We start from the raw sequence: 17935 nt of genomic DNA, 5'->3' as shown, positions 1-17935 counted from the left end.
TTTGCTGGTTCGCACAGACGACGAGTATTGCTTAGTGCAGCCTCTGCAACGTTAATGTAACAGTAGGGAGACCCACGTTCAGAAAATTATAAGCCAGTTATTGAGAAAAATTTTTCTGTGATTGCTTCCCGTTTAAAGATGTATGATTGAAAGCGAACATAGGAAAGTGTCATGCTGTTTGAACGAAGAAAATCAAGTTCACTCGTTATTTATAATTCAAATGTGAGAATTAATCGCAGATTACTTTTGTTTCAAGCAGACACAACATGGTTTGCTTACTCGTTTTTTGTTAAGGTAGGTCATCACCTTCAAAAACACATTAAAAATGTTTTGGAATTTCATTTTATATTCTCTCTGTCTATTCGAAAGTACTTAGCAAAAGCATCCTGTAGCCATCTTGCGCCGTTCGAAAGTTATGAATGACACTTAATGGATGGATCCAAAACCGGAACTGAACATTTTTATTCCGCAACACTGACCATCTCATCAGAAATATTATTGTGTGCATAAAACGTAAGGCTAAGTAGTTTAAGTACGTTCTAAAGTTCGTGAAACGTGACGTTTTCAATTCATTTTAAAGCTTCCGCAACTCGAATGCCGCAGTCGATTGGTTAACTGGAGTGCGTTTTCATTCGGTAGTCAGTGTTGTCTTGTTTGCCGTTTGTAGTTCTTGAACTTAGTTCTGGCTTTTAAAGGAGGAAGGTATGGTACGTAATGAAACATGACGAACTAGAGGCCAAAAAAAAAAAAAGCGTAAACGAAAGTTAGAGATTCGGTATGCCAAGCGTGCACCCACAGTGAAGCACGAGGATGATAGTCAGCTGGGGACACGAAACAAGTTCAGAAAAAAAAGCTTTTGTCTTTTGGCTTGCTCAAAAAAGCTTGTGACGCTTCAAAAAGATGTCAAAATTTCAGGCATATTGAAGAATTTTTTGTTACATAAACATGCGGGCCAAATCTTTAAAACCATCTTTCTCAAAACGTGATCTTTTTTTGCATCCTTAAGGTACGTGAAGAAGGACAGGTTTTCTTCTAAGCATTATTTTCACATAATTGTTTATGCTTTTTTATCGGAAAAACTGTGTATTGAAGCAGAATTATTAAACACAAGTAGAAAGTATTTGTATTATGGCCAACTGCGTGCAAAACTAACCTGCCAAATATCAACTTTTCAGTCTTTTTGTGACAACGCACCTAAGCTTAGAGATATGCTAATTATGGGGTTAGAAGCACAGGATGGTGTCCTCACAACGTTGCTACCAGGTCCTGTGTGAGCTGCACCAAAAGCTCTTAGTTATGACTTTGGCGCAACATGCATATTGTGACACACTCTCATTTTTATAAATCTATTTTTTTCATTTTATTCATTTCGTTACCTTGAACTTATCGTTCACCCAAAATCAACAACCTTAAAGTAAGTTATACCTTTTTGACTAAATTTGTAAAACTTTTTCTCGAAGGTGGTGACAAAGAAATCCTGACACGCACATTTAATATTTTGAGGCTGTTACTTTAATAGAAACATGGGTGCCCAGAACCGTATAGTGCCGTGGTGCTTGAGAAGTCACTGAAAATATATTTATTACCACTACATTAAAACAACAATTTCGGTTTCGATATCGAGAGATTCGCTTCGCAATAACGTGACAAGAGGGGTCTGATGTCACATGCTGCTCGCTGTATGATAGCAACAACAGTCGGTGTGCTGTCAGTCACTCATGGTTCACATAAAAAAAAAACGAGTGAATTGCAATCCACAGACATTGACAGCGATATCAGAAATTTAGGCTTCAAGCAAAAAAAAAAAAAACTCAAACCTAGTGAACTATGTTGACTTGTGATAATGTCCATTGCGGGATAGGATGAGGGTCGCTGGCTTGACAATGCTGGGCGACGAACTTTAAAATGAAAGGAAAATATTTTCGTGTTTTTTTTATTCTGGAGCGTGGAGAACGTTGATAGTGCACACCATGAAAACAAAATATATCCCCTTTGAGGTGCTTCGAAGTCACTCATTTAAGGTTGTTGCCATATACACAGTGCAATTGTGGGATAAAAGCCACAAGCTAATGCAGGCTGAAAAGCTCGGTCATAGAGCTTGCCTAGTTACCGGCTGCACGATTTAACGCTGCGTATTTTCTCTCATTGCCTTGAATGATTTGACTATATTTAGTCATGCAACAGCATAATCGTCACATTACAAATTTGTTAACAACGTTTGATGTAAAAAAAAGAACATATATCGTACTCACGTATATTTGATGGCGTGGCATCAACAACTAGCACGAAACATACAAATATATACTTCCCTTGCATGGCTAGTAAAACAAATAAAAGGAAAGAAAAACATGTCAACAGCTCCATCAAAAAGTTCTCTAACATTGTGATGTGGTACAATAAAAAAAGGCTAGATGTAAGCAAAACGAGCTATAAGCATCAGGGCCCGGATTCACAAAACTCACTTACGAAAACATTTTCGCGCAAGAGAAATTTTCTTGCGTAAGTCGATTCACGAAACGAAAAAACGTCGTAAGAGGCCATAGTTGTCACATCGGCCGCTGCAAATAAAGCGCGCTGTGACTGCCCGGGAACATGTCAGCGATGGTGATACAGTTGCTATATTTGCTTACGTCACTGAAAAGTGCTCGTAAATGGATTCACGAAGCGAAATTGTGCGTAAAAACAGCATGGCTGAGAGAAAATCCCAAATGTAGTCCGGACCACTCTTAGGAACAATGTGGCTACTTAGAACCTGCTGCCGCAGCGGTATACTTTGGTGCCCTGGCTGGTTTTGAGTTAATTCACGCCCATCAAGGGCTGCCTGATTACTGCTGGTGCGTTTTTATTTCTTTCGGCGCTTTGAGCTTCGCGTGTTGTTTCCCTTGTACGCAGTGGATGGTGTTGACAACCACCATCGTCCAATAAGTTCGAAGTCGCAGTAATTGAAGAATTCTATTGGGCGTCAATGGCATAAAATACGCATGTAAAGATTTGTGGTTGGATGAAAACCAATGTGATGCGTGAATGGTCGGTGCATTCGAACGCGACATGGCATAGGATCAACCTTATTTGTTATGTTGTTGTGTTGCGCCCCATCTCACCCAATTAAAAGTGCGACTCGAGATCCTTGCCTCATTGGTGGAAATTACCACCAAAGAGGTTAATGGGAGCACATTCTTTGCACGCTATTGGAAATAAAAATGAGAGGAAGTTTTCAGTGAGTGGTTCTTAAAGTTTGTGCTCTAGTGTACTCTCATTGGCTCTAACTGTCCAATGGTTGCGATCTCTGAAATACAGCTGTCGATACACTTTGGGACGATCTGGAACAAAGCGAACTTTGTAAACCAAAGCGTATTAGGGGTGCGCATGATTACGCATGGAACTACAAACAAATCATGCATCTTCACCTTCACTGTTCAGACACCGATATGGACCGTGATACTATGGCAAGCAATCGGAATGAAATGACCCTAGTAACTTTGTATGACACCAAAAATATGCAAACCCTCACGATTCTAGAGGAAACCTTGGCTGAATTCATCCCTGCGTCAATTACCAGCCATTTAACTTGGCGCACGAACATCATTCAAAGGTAGAGCGAGCCACTGACATGTATTTTGTGCGACGTAGCGACCACTTGACCTGAGAATAATAGCGTTGCGAAGGCGAATCCCCTGTCGCATGCTCTGATCGAAGCAGACGACAAACGCGAGCAGATGACGGCTTGGCCGACAGGCACAGCTTGTGATTGGTTGTGAAGCAATACCCTCTACATCAGCTCACTCCGTGACGTTGCCAAAACACTTCTTCCATCTGGCACGCCTGTCCTGTTCGTCATATCACCCCCCTCGCACATAAGAGAAAATTTTTTCACGCCGTGAAAATAGTGCAAGTACTTTCTAAGAGCTCTCTTATCATCTTATGTGCTGCGCAGTTGTCGAAAACAACATGGCGTCGTAAACAGCATATCGGTCGGTGCGACTTTCAGCAAACGCTTCTCGCACGAGTTACTTCAGCGTTTGACCGGATGTGTTGTGATTACAGTAGCTCTTTCGGTGCGTGTAAGCAGTGCGGAAAGCTGTGGAAGTGCAATGGTGTACGGCGAAGCGCAGCGAAGCCTGTGCGTCGGTGTGGTTATCAAGCGGGGATCGGCGTCGATGTATAGACGGCAACTATCACTCGAGAAGCCTGCAATGTGTGTTTGTGTGCCGGTAACAGTTCGTTCGCTTCACTTTCCAGTCTCTCAGTTTGGTGCTGTGCGACATTTCGGATTGACAGCGTTTTGACACGTTACTTGAGTGACCCCAAGTACGTACGGAAACGTATGAACTACGCGCTCGGTTCTTGCTTCGCCACTAGTTAGCCCACACGCTTCTATTTACTTGAGAGCAATGTACTGTTCGGGAGTGAAACGATGTTCGTTGTGAACAGTGGTGCTGTGTTGACGTTCCAAAACTTGTGAACAAGCTGTGCTCGTGTGACTGAAACTTGAAAGACAGCGTTGATAACTGTTTTGCCCTGCGAAGTCGTGGTGGGGCAGCTAGGCGCTTTTGTTTGTTAAGTCGTCACTTCTCCTTTTTGTGATAACCATAGTCCTAGTGCTGTGATGTGATCAACCAAAACTGCGAGATGCTACATTCTGTTGTGGATCGTGTTACTTTGGAAGCGCGCCTAGACTGTTCTTCGGTAACAAATTAGGAGTTCTATGTGGCAGCGAGAGCCCGTGAACGTCAAGCTTCCCTCCAGCCCCCCAAAAAGCAAAGATTTTACCGGTGCCTTGCTTTGGATGAAGTTGTAGGCCAATATTGCCTAACTACAGGTTTCCGAGTTCGTCTGGCCATCGTTTTGCACGGCACTAGAGCCTTGACAACAGCCGGTCATGGCCAGTTCTTACACTTTATCAATGGACGTGCACGCCTGGCCAGCCCTTCATTGCTGTCATTGGCAGCTTCCAGTCTGCAGATGCCCTTTGCCTGTTCGCCGTACTTGGTTCCTTATGACACCCACGGCCACTAAATGCTGCCATCGGTGAGCTCACCTTGCAGAACTAAATTTCACCGGTACTATAATTCACGCAGTTCTATAACGTGTCCAAGTTTTTAAGCCCATCAGATGTAATGTTTCTCTATGGTAAGTTGAAGCATGAAAAATTTACTACTACTGTTATATACATACATATATTATGGAGCAAATACATAAAAAGTTTTTTGTGATTTGATACAAGTGAGCTCTTGATTATGAGGTTGGGCCTGTTGATTGACCACGTTTGATAGTTGGAAAGTTAATGTGAATTTATTTTTCAGGAGCCAGGTTGCACTTAAAATTTATGTTATTTTGGAAAATTAGTTCTATAGACAATTACCACTGTGGTAGTACTATACTTCAGTAGGACATATATATTGCGGTACGTAAATTTTACATGAGGCTTCAGTTTATTTCAAAGTGATTATAGCAGGCTTTGGTCACTTTAACGAAGTGATAGCTTTCTCAATTAAGTATTAGAAGTGAGTGCTTTTAATGATTGTTTTTAAATATCTCGTTTTTGGCTCTTCACAGATCGCAGAGATTGGTTTGTTAAGGTCCTGTGATGCATCGGTTGCACATTCTGGCACATCAATCCTCATCATTACTTGGAGCACCTGTACAAAAATAGGAAGGACACGTTCTCCCTAACTGTGCAAGCCTATGTCACTGCTCGGATTGTTATCATTCAGCGGATGTGGCATGGAAGCATGCATGGCAGCCTCATTTGGAAGGACTGCAATCTGCTTGGGAGCTTCGAGGGCACAAAACTGCCTAACGGCTGGCTGCAAGGATAGTTTTTCTTTAATACAAACGATTACGTGAACACCACTTACTGTGCACAAATTGAAAACCCAAGCATGGTTGCTTTCAGTGGATACCTGTAATATTCTTACACATAATTCTTATTCAACATTTATAGAACTAAATTGCAAGATAATTGAGAATGTTGAAAGCTGAAAGCCTGCAGCTTATGAATGAAACTCTAATAATCTGAGACTTAAAAGCTTGTGCTTTGAAACGAGCACAAATACTTCACTTCCTTATTGAGCTCTCCAGCTTGTGACTCCCTCTGTGGATCAAGTGCTCTGGAAGGAAATAGCAAGTGGGTGAAAATTGCCTGGCTGTTCACAAATTGCAAGGAGAAAGACCTATTGAAGAAGCCTCAGATGACATAAGGCCAGTAACTGCATCTTTTACCTAATGTAGCTTTTTCTCTCTCAGTGCTGTTGCTTGTGTTTCAGCCGAACATGTTCACCACGATTGCATAGTGATATATATTTTTCTACAAATTGTACCTGATCTAAGTATGCATTGTTGATCTCTAAAGGTGACGTTCAGTGTGTTTCAAAGCCATGGCTTCTCATTTCTCTGACTGTGGCTAGCCTATTTCAGCAGCAGAGCGATGCAGCTAGCACAAATGCAATCCAAGTCATGGAGCGCTCCTTTGGTGTTCTGTGCAGGACACAGCATATCCATCCGGCAAGACACTGGTATCAACAATAATGGTGAGTGTTGGCGGCACCTGTAGTGTTTGTTGTGTATGATTATTTCCCCTGATGAAGTGAATTTTTGAAAGGTTTTCTTCATTTAGAATAATAGATGTCAGAAACAAGTACACTCATAATCCACAAGTTCTTTGTGTCTTCTAGACTGCCCATTTGCTCCTATATGCGGTATGGTGAGCTGGCTATGTTAGATAGCCTTAAAGTTATCAACATTGGCTGTTGTGTTGTAATGGAGTCTAACTTGTGTTTCTTAGTGAACTTATTTGTGGTCTACTTCTCGCACCTAGTGTAAAGTCGAAATAAAAGAAACTCTATTGGCTTTTTATGCCTGTCAGAAGTTTCATGCCTTCATCTATAACATTGTGGTTTTGCTCTTGTATCATATTAAATATATTTTCAGCCTTCACTGTTTGTGTGTGTGTGTGTGTGTGTGTTGAGGCTTGTCATTGGCTTCTGAAAATACAATATCTGTAAATATGAGCACATAATTGACAACTATACACTCTTGCATGTAGCATGGTTGTAACAATGATCTGTATTTTTCTAAGTTCCAGCAGTAACAAGGGGTTCGGTGCTCCACGGTCATGTACAGTGTATCAAGAACAGAGCACAGAAGACCAACAAGTATAAAGGGACTGCCAGTGACTGTTCTCCTGCTCAAAGTTTACAACAGCAGAAAGAGCACATTGTGATGTCAGGAGCAGCTGCTGCTTAACTTCTTAGCAGTGCATTATTCAGCAGTTCCTTTACTTGCATTCGAAATTATTTAAATTTTGCATGAAAGATACCAAACTATGACACTAATTTAAAGGCTGCTGTAGTGTTAGTGGGCAAATATTTTTGAGCTGAAGTTTTTAACATGTGTGTTAAGTGCCTGCATGCCTCTACATTTGCATGCAAGAAATCACAGCATCCATGGTCGCCAATGGTAACTGTGTTTGCATTCTTTGTAGTACAAGAAGTAAAGCCATGGATGCAGTAATCATGTACTTAGTCGATGTAATCCTTCAGTGTACACTCATTTGTATAACACCAATGATGCCATGAGTGTATAAGCTCTGGGAAGTGAATCTATGTGGATTATTTTATTTGGAAGGAAGAGGATCATCACTACTCCTAGTATATCTTAACAGTAGATTTTAGTGCTTGGGTATTATCCCACTGCCTGTCCGTCCTTCAACAGTCTACTTATCTACTGTGTAAGTGTAACTTTTTAAATGTATACTTTGCTCTGATAGGTTTGTTCATAATGTAATGCAAGTGACTTATCATCTATGCAGCTCTACTCAGACTAGAAATAGAAGTATTTATTTTTATATGTAGCTATAGCATGCATTCACTTGTGTTTTTCTAGGTGCCTGTACAATTGTTTAGCCCTACAAAAGTGCTGGTATACTCTAGTATTGAATCTGGCATCTTAAAATAGTTTGTTAGTGGAAGTAAGAATGTGTTTACAACCAATATTACTAACCTCAGATGAACTGTGAAAACTCTGTGGAAATTTATTTACAGTTTTTGAACGTTGTGAAGGCAAATGTTATGTTCTTTTATTGTGGTCCCTGTTTCATGCAAATGACCCATAATTACTTGGCAGTGGCACAGTATTAGTTGTTATTTTACACATATGTACTGAGCAACATCGCAGTTGAGGCCAGCAGCAAGACATACATGCAGTGCACTGGAGCATCACCTCACATAGTGTACAGTCTTTGCCCACCAGTAAACTCAATATTTTTCAAGCAGACTAATAGACAGCTGTAATGGAACTGTGTTGGTGTGCAAACTTTGAAGTCTTCTTGAGGAGTGTTTTTCATCATTTTTGTCCAGGTGAAGTAGCTACCCAAGGCCACAACTGGTGGGAATGTGGTGGTTTCCTCTCTCCAAAAGCACTCCTACCAGCTGCCTCACTGTTAGCATGGGGTGAATTCACGATCTGGAAAAATAATTGGTCTTTGTTTTCTTGGCCGAAAGAGTCACTTCCACCGTTGAGCCACTACGACGCGCCAGAATAGAAACTTTTAGCTAAATAAAGTTGATTCTACTTTTGAGAAGTGTTTTGGGGAAACGAAATGGCACCTTTAGCTGTCAATATAAACACTGTTTGCACCAAGGAGCTTAGTAGCTTATATTTGTTTTATTCATGTATTGTCTAGAATTTACTCGTGCTGTGCCAACTTTCAGCCCAAGTGTCCTAACATGCTTTGTTAGTGGCTTGTGAATGAGCCAAGCTATGTAAATAGAGTGATATTGCAGACATGTACAAAATATTGATGCACAGCCCTTTTCTTTAGCATGACATTGTCAAGGGCTTTATTCTTGTGCTTTTTATAAAGAGTGCTTGTCACTGGGCATCAGCGGAAAACTATGCATCAAGCTTTTGCGAGATGGTTCGAGAAACACCGTGTTCAGACATAACAGTGCCGGTGGATTTCTCTCGTAAGTTACTTTCTGTAGTATATTCAAAATGAGTTTATTAGAATTGTTGTTTTATAGCCATTCATTTTAATATTTACACCTGAGTGTGTGTATGTATGTATGTATGGGTGTACATATGTATATGTGTGTGTGCGTATATGTATGTATGTATGTATGTATGCATGTATGTATGTATGTATGTATGTATGTATGTATGTATGTATGTATGTATGTATGTATGTATGTATGTATGTATGTATGTATGTATGTATGTATGTATGTATGTATGTATGTATGTATGTATGTATGTATGTATGTATGTATGTATGTATGTATGTATGTATGTATGTATGTATGTATGTATGTATGTATGTATGTATGTATGTATGTATGTATGTATGTATGTATGTATGTATGTATGTATGTATGTATGTATGTATGTATGTATGTATCTTTTAAATGTGAATCCGTTTATCATTGGTGAGTCAGTTTGGTAATGATATGGCTGAATTTGTTTCCAGTTATTTCTCTTTTGAGCCATTACATAATTCAATTTATTTTGTACTGCATAAAAATAAATGTAACCTTACACAGAATATGTGTGTTCGAAGAAGTTGTTTTATTTACCAACCTACAGTCATGGGCAAGAAATTGGGTAAAATGGAACGGACCTGCGAAGATTAGTTTAGAGCATAGCTGCTCTACATTGCATATCTCGTACACATTGCGTTGGTTGAATATGTCGACTTCAACCTTTCAATTTTAATCAGAATAAGCAAGCTATCACCCGTGGTTGTATATTTGTGTGATATTTATGCATACTGTGATACCGGTTCGCAATTACAATTAAGGTCACAAACCTAGGCAAGCTGAATACACGAATTTTGTCCATGCACCTTTCATCTGTACTGGAACTGTTGTTAATAAAAATAAACTTCAGTTTAGAAATTTATTCTAGTAACCAAAAGCAGGGTATCTCTTTATCACACAAATCAAATTGCCATTGTTCTGTTCCATTCTGGACAATAGGGGACCCTCTCAGCAGAACTCGATTAACTGCTATAGTTCATTTTAACCATTGACAGCGACATTACACTGAAGCGTGCAGCATGACAAATAGCGGGAGAGAAGATACAAACTAATCACTCTGTTCGCGTCAGCGCTAACTGTCCGTGCTCTTCGGTCTTGCTGCATCTGATGATGCCCACCAAATTAGCACGAAAGCGTGTCCCTACAAAGGCAGTCAACTTGGCTGCAAGCAGTTAGCTCACTGCATGTGTAGATTTTCTTCAAAACACCGTGAAGACTGATTGCTGGTCGAATATCCAAACACGTGAAAAGTAATATACCAGGTATAATTTGGTATTTCAGCACTGGACACTTTTGCGATATGAGAGAATGGAGGAAAAAATTATGAACCCTGAATTGTTTAATTTTTGAAGGAGCACAATACAGCGCTTTTGGGTCAAAAGGGGAGTGAAAGAAGCAAGTGCGAAAGCCTACTTCTCAAAAAATTAGTACCCGCCACCACGCATAATGTCAGGCCGGGCAACCTCTTGAAAAAAAAAAAAAACATTTCTCAGTGATTCTGCGAATCGAACTAAGTACCTCGTAGATTGCAGTTGAGCGCTGTAACCGCTCGTCCACTGCAGCAGTGCTTGCATTCGCCCTATTGCTGATATATCGTCATTCCTTCGAATGAAGCCAAATGCAAAAACGTCCGGTGAAACTTTGTCAAAAATAGAAAAAATAGTTAGAATGCGTTTGCGCAAGGTTACTAGAAGATAGAAACCGCCACGTGTGACTGTATAACCGTGCGCTATTTATTCTTGTACATTACTGTCATGACGTTGGGATAGCCGGCTCTAACGTAGGCTACCTTCTCATAGTTTGCCAAATATAAGTAAGAAAATAAAAATATATATCGGCCTGTGACAACGCTAATCAACTATTACGAGTTCACTGTCACTTGTGTCACTTTCACTAGATGAATGCTCAGTTTGCTTCCATTATCGTTATTTAGGAAAGTTTTGGCTCATTAACTCAACTCTCCTAATTAGCAATGATTCTCACATCTAAGGACAGTAACACTTCATCTCGCTTTCTGAGTGGCTGTCACTCCCATATAACGCGTACTCCTCTTTTTTATGCTCTCCGAGCATCTGACGCTGCTTTGCGGAGACTTTCCCTGACGTCTGCTGGGCCAGAAAATTGTCTTTATTATCTATCAATTTCAAGCTTTCGCGAAGCCGAAACGAGAGTCTCTCTCTCTCTCTCTCTCTTCATCCTTTTCGCACGTGTGATAACGTCTCTCGACCTCAAGACTCGTATACACGTCCCTTGCTTTGTTTGCGCACTCAAACAACGCTGGACGAAATATTTGCACCGTGTTTTGTGAAAAGCATTAGCCCTGAGACACCTCCCGACGAGTCTCCCTCATTTTACGTAGACATATACCTAAGCGTAAGCGTATGCACGTTCTCGCATTCCGGCTTTATAAAAATGCCGCGGTGCATGGAACCAGTGAAATTGCGCTCACAATTTCATTTGATTACTGCTGTTATCTATTTTAGCACAATTCGTCTGCAGGCACCACAGTCGCTCATGTGTCTTGTAATAAGAATATTGTAACAAAGGCTACCTTTGACTATAGGTACAAAACACCCTTACGTTCACCACTATACCGTGCTAGATTGCACGGAATTAGTTAAGTAGCAGCGCAGCTTCAATGAAATGTAAGGTAACTGGTCGCGTTAAATAGGGGAAGACATTGGAGGCACATTTTCAAACATTGCATGCATCGAGTTTTGTGTGGTTTCATTTATGTGGTACACCTGGAGTGTTGTTTACTTGTACTTGGCGAGATAGTGCATGGATTGCTCGGTGGCTTAAGGCCATCAAGCAATTATTTTTTTAGCTACAGTCGTTGATTAAAGGCGAGTGCTTGGCTTTGCACCGCCCACCAAAACGTCTATTACAACGTACGCGGCATCCCGTAAGCGCTGTAGCAGACGCTCGCGGAACTGAAACTTAGATGTAGCAAATCATTGGCTATCATCGTATACTCTCAATGCTAGACGCTTTGCGTGCTACCTTAATATTATCGGCACACACTTCTTTCTTTCCTTGTCGTTTCATCGGCTATCGTGTGTCCTCCTTGCCCTCTTAAGTGCCGAATAAGTTAAATTCATACCCGCGCTATAGTAATCCCTTCAGATAAGAGAATTTTTGGCTAAGAAAATGCGTAGCCAAAGAGAAAGCTTTGTGAATTCGGGCCCAGGTGAGTAGTGATAGAGCAGATTATTTGTATGTGATACTAATCACAATCTTAAAATTATTGCTTTAAAATTATTATTTGAGTGACACTGCAATCTCATGTGAGGGACTATAGCATGGTGGTAATTGCATTTATTAATTTGCAGTATCATAAGGACTTGGCATGTGTACAATGCAAAAACACAAATATCAAAAATATCGAAGGAAAATAAATTTGTTGGAAAGCTACAAAAAGCAATATTGGCCGGTATAAAAAATTAACGAACATATAGCCAACCACGTAGACAAAATAAAAATAATGCAATCACGAGATCTCGCTTTCCGCGTCCTCGGAAGACTCCTCCGTCGGCACGCAGTAGTGAAGAACAGAGATCATGACGAAATTTACCCAGCACTTTTACCTCCGTAGGAGAAACTTTCCTTTTCCTAACAATAATTTAAGTTGAGTGCAGGCTTTGACTCTCAGGCGACTGCAGACGGGTTCGGATCCCAACCCCGTTTTATTGCATAAAATATATCCCCACATTTATCCTAATAGCTCCTGCAGATACTGCAACGGATTCACTAGCCTAGAACACATACTCTGGCGTTGCCCTTCGTAGCGGGGCACAGACCAATCCAATTAATAAAAGTGGTTATCCGCTATCAAGAGCCCCGACGCCGGGGATCAACTGTGAGCTGTCCGGAGGACCCACGATGCGGCGGTCGGGCTTGGCCTGATCGTCCCAACATGGAAACGACCCGCTGCGCGTTGAGTCATGTACCTCAGGACTTTAAATAAAGTTTCGCATTCATGCATTCGTCCATTCAATTGCTTATAATGCCAAAGAAAATATAGGGGGTGGGGTTAACCGTACTTCTAATATTAACGAGAAGAAACAACAGTGGACAAAAAGATATCTTGCGTCTGGCCATGACCGACCCTGTGACCTTGAAATAACGTGTCCGATGCGCTACCAACAGACCTACAGCGGTGATGATCTTTATGGTGTTTGCAGTAAAATATTGGTGTTACGATTTTACAAGATCACTAAAATATTCGTATCACCAGAAATTCGTATAACCAGAAAGTATTGAAAAGCAATATGTGACTAATGAAAGCTGGCGTACAATTTCACATATTTGTTGTCAGGGCTGCAGGGATGAAGTAAACACCTCTGAATGATTGACAGCAAAGCTTTTAGGCGTGAACGATCAAACTTGTATTCGCAAATTCAGTCGCATGCACGCGCGTATTCAACTAACCAGTTGTGTAGTAACGAGGATACTGCAGCAGAAGACCTAAAGATGTGTTATAGAAAATACGAAAACCACTGTCCTGTTCTAACTTTTTTTAGATCACAGTGGTTTCGGAAAGGTTCTTCGGGGATTTACTGTCGCGTCCGCACAATCGAGAGGTTTGCTCAGAATTCGGCAGTCTTACGTGCACAAGGAAGAGTCGGCATGTAGGCGCGTACAAAATAACCGTGCATGTTGACGTTGCGAGGCCTAGCTCCTTCGAAAATACCATCCACTTATTCTTCCAATCTACGTTCACCTGTCTTAGGATGTCGGATTACGAGTACATGCCTTGTATCAATGCAGCTTGTGTGAGTAAACACAGAATAACAACGCGTCGAAAAGCAAGAATAAAACATCAAAAGAAAGAAGCAATGTGAATGGCATCTGTAATTTAAACGCAAATGCAGACGAAGGTACATTACGGCCTCCGAGATTTGTGCGTATAATTTCGGGGGCTATGACCAGCTACGACGTGCTGCTGACAGTGAACTTGCGCATGACAAAATTTTTGAAGGGGAGACCACTGGAAAAATGGCGCCCTCAAGATGAAACTGTAACGAGCAATTTGACACCACAGTTACCAAAAAAAGTAACGCAATCACACTACTCATTACAGTCAGCGAATTGTAACGAGTACGTTACTAAGCGACCAAACAAGGAAAAAGAAACGCCAAGCCTGCATGGAACGCGCAGCACAGTCACAGCGAAAACCAGGAGAGCTGCCTTTTTACAGCATTTTTATATACTCTTGGGACAACTGCTGTAAGCACACTTACGTAGTTAATACCCACTACACTGTGAATCCTAATTTTTGTGTATAGAGAAGCGTCCACTACGCCTTATTTGTCCTTCATCAGAAAAACATGACCGTTACGCAGTTCGGATTACGTAGCACCTTGTTACTTTACTATTGTGAAACGCTTTATTACAGATGTTGACATGATTCCTTATTCGGCATGAAGCCTAGGTAAAGTCAGTTTGCAGTGAAGGTTCAAGCACCACCGTGGCTCACTGCTGGAGTAAGAGCTCCCATGCAGAGGACCTGGGTTCGATTCCATCAAGTCCTTGGTATTTTAGGAGCGGAACTCCTTATGGTGTGGGCTGATTCACCGTTGCCTGTAGTATTCGCCCCTAGTACTCGGAGTGCCCACTAGATGACGCTGCGGCGCTCGCTCTCATCACCAGCTCGTTCACGCGGCAGTAGCTTGAGAGCGGCGGGCGCGAGTTCATGGACGAAGTGTTCAACCAAGACCCGGCACTCATGCGGGGCGTACTTAAGACGGTGCAATAGTGGCAAGAACGCCGCAAAGAACTCTTTTCCGTGATGCGCCAGCTGGGCGAACTGCACACGTTTTCGCCAAACAACACTGGGACAGGCTCTTCGAAATTGTGGAACAGCTGCGAGTGGGATTCATGATTTACGGATGCGCCTCCGGAGTTTCGTCCACTCGAAATCATTCAATTCTTAAATTAGCTGTGACTTTTAAAAAAAAATCTTATTTAGCACGAAAGGTATTGCGAAAACAGGCGATGGTGGCGGTGAGCAACTAGGGTGCCAAAATTGGCTCTGTGATTTCATAACAGTTCTCGATGTTTTGTGACATGTTGCTGGTAACGGCATTACTTGGGGCGCGTTACCGCTAGCACTGCGCAGTTGTCATGTGCCATCACTGTTGTTTGATAATTAGCATTTTTATGACATCTCACAGTGTGCACTTGCCTTATCTTACGTTTGGGTTCTTAGCATGTTTTGTGCGGTATAAGGGGACAAACTTCGTTAGATTGTTGCTGCGGTGTTCTCTGCTTAGAAATATGGCACGTGTTGGCACTTTCCACTAGATAATTTGTCACTATCACGCTTTATTATGCAAGAAATATTACCTTGTGAGCTAATGCTTAAGAATGAACTAACCTATCCGCATGAATTAAATTTAAAAGTCTGAAAGTTACGTTGAGATAGTTCTGCCCATAAGAAGTGCGTGAAATGAGACTAAGATGGTGAAGTTATCTCGACACATTCAGAAGCTCATAACATGATTGCGCGTTTTCATATGTGTTACTGGGACAGCATGCATGTCAAACTAAACATGCTCTTTAAGTATGCCGTTCAGTAGCCGTAATGCAGGGCACTACATTTCGTATTGCAATACGATGCGATGCAAGTAGACGCCATGCAATGCGTGATAACCCTGATACCCAAATGCATTTGGGATGCCTGAACACTTGACAAGTTATTTAATGATGTCGTGAAGAAAACTATCGTACCTGAAAAGGACGAGCTCCTTATCCTTCCTGTTCTTTTCAACTAAGAGGTTGTACGTTATCTCTTTTACTTCTCGTTATAGCTTTCCTCAACCAGGTCTTATTGGAAGATCTCTAAATTTGTGAACAACTTGACTTGCAGATTTAGGAATGCACTCTGAAACGCTCTTGTGTATATTTGAGTATACGAAATAAAGAAAAAGCTGCCTTTGACGTAAGCATTGGCATGTCGGTAGAAAAAAGGCGTACCTTTATGAACTTTGCTCTTTTCCATAAAAATAATGATGCTTTGTGTGCGCTTGGCAATAAATATCCCGAACAACCTGTGTCAAAATAGATAATAATCTCTACAACTGTCTGCTGAACTCATAAAAACAGAAGGTTCACGAAGGACATATGATTCAAGTCTTATCCACGAAATACAGCTTCTGAAAAAGTAAAGGATTGTGAAAACTTGCTGGAGAACAATTATTGCAGCTTTTGGAGAAAGAAGTTGAAACTGGCATGGCAAATGTCGCACTTGTTTTTTACGAAGTCAGACTGGAATCTAAGACTTCATCAACAGTTGAGAGGAATTATCTTTATAATCATGTATTGCGAGAATATTAGAGTGTACTGTCCGTTAAAACTTGCCTTAAGGCTTCAGCAATTTGTGAGAAGATCCCTTGACTTCGCGAGCGCTGTCTAGAACACACTGTGTTGTTAGGCTCCATGTTTTGTACTCTTTGATTTTATCATAGATTGCTCTTGTATACTTTCAACAATTTTCTCATTTAAAACATAAGAAAAAAACGTGTTTCATTGTTGTCTAAGTTGAGTGCCCTGCACACAGTCCACCTTTTTGACAGAGAATGATGAGACATTGGTAAAATAATTACAAGTTTGTGCTTATCATTCATACCCACTACATTGTGAGACCCAGCGTGAGTTAAGGATAATGATTTTTGGTAAAACTCCCAAAAATGACTTTTCTTGGTACGATGGTAAAAAGTGTCATCCAGTATTCTGGCATCGTACATTGCTTGGGCGTGGCCAATTGTCCAATGTATTGTACATCGGGTCTGATGGTGTCTGTTGTCGGTTGATGATATTGGAGCAAGCATTAAAAAGAGATTGTTTCAGTTGGTATAAAAGAATGCACACAAATTAAAAACTTTGTAAAATATTTATGGACAACATAATACAAACGACGCACAAGAATGGAGCTTGATTCCAAAACAACTTGTGATTCCAAAAGAACTTGTGGAAGAAACACTTTTTGCATGACTTTCATAATTGCAACAATTCCACGTACATTGCACCCCGAAAAATATTCATGAAAACGGTAGTACTCTTCATACAATCCCAACATCATTTCGAGTGTGCTTTCTCAAAGCAGTGCCTTTCTTTTGTGATGCAAAAAAAGTGCATTTGGTACAAAAAAATTTAGTTTTCATTGAGCAGCCCTCCCATCTACAACGAGCAGCATTGGGGATGTCGGCAAGCCTTGGCATGTGGCCCACGGTTTTTGTTCTCACCTCACTTGGAGGCAGGGGAGCTCGTTTTTCTGGAGGAGACCAGAGTGCGTCGTCATCGTCACTGCTCAACTGGCTCATCTGGGCCACAAGCACGTCAGCGACTGACATACGAAAGTCAAGGAACTTTAAAATATCTTTTTTCTGTTTGCGCAAGCTGGATATGTCTTGCATGTACAAGATCCAAGCGTTGCAGAGTGAGATGTCAAAAGGGTGAAAAATACAGCGTATCGTCCACTTCTTTACACGGGCTTTCATACGGTAAAAGCTTAGCATGCGGTCGGCCATATCGACTCCTCCCATGTTAGCATTGTATGCCTGGACAATGTGGGGCCTCGGGACATCTATGTGCCTTTTTTCTTTGGCACACCAGCGTCTGCAAGTGTCTTATGGTTCTTTTCCATGCAACGACGACATCAGTGTCACCGGCTTGTTGTCATACCATCTGACAACAACCTGTTTATCGTCTTTTCGGACCCACATCTCTGATGCGCCACGACCCCTCTGTTTAAGCTGCGATTCCGACGAAAGCTTTACAGTCTTTGGCACACGATTGTTCATAACTGTGCCGGTTGCTGCAATCTCTTTTTCGGCCAGCTTGTCGAGTAGCCCTGAAGAAGTGAAATACCTGTCGAAAAAAAAAGCTTCGTTCCTCTG

The 17935-nt window shown here is 41.3% G+C and overlaps 1 long non-coding RNA gene across 1 annotated transcript in view; it reads right to left on the bottom strand.

Annotated features, from left to right (window-relative positions):
• LOC142786636 (uncharacterized) overlaps nt 1–15903 on the bottom strand; it is a 39476-nt gene extending 23573 nt beyond the window's left edge. Inside the window, exons 1-2 of the long non-coding RNA XR_012889100.1 lie at nt 15768–15903; nt 2253–2318 (exon numbers count right to left, since the gene is read on the bottom strand). This is a non-coding gene — a long non-coding RNA (uncharacterized LOC142786636). The remainder of the gene's footprint in view (nt 1–2252; nt 2319–15767) is intronic.
• Between the last annotated feature and the right edge of the window lie 2032 nt (nt 15904–17935).

This window comes from Rhipicephalus microplus, chromosome 2, assembly GCF_043290135.1.
Source record: "Rhipicephalus microplus isolate Deutch F79 chromosome 2, USDA_Rmic, whole genome shotgun sequence".
NCBI classification, from domain to species: domain Eukaryota; kingdom Metazoa; phylum Arthropoda; class Arachnida; order Ixodida; family Ixodidae; genus Rhipicephalus; species Rhipicephalus microplus.
The sequence above is the reverse complement of the archived record's forward strand: the minus strand, read 5'-3'. Positions and strand labels throughout refer to the sequence as shown.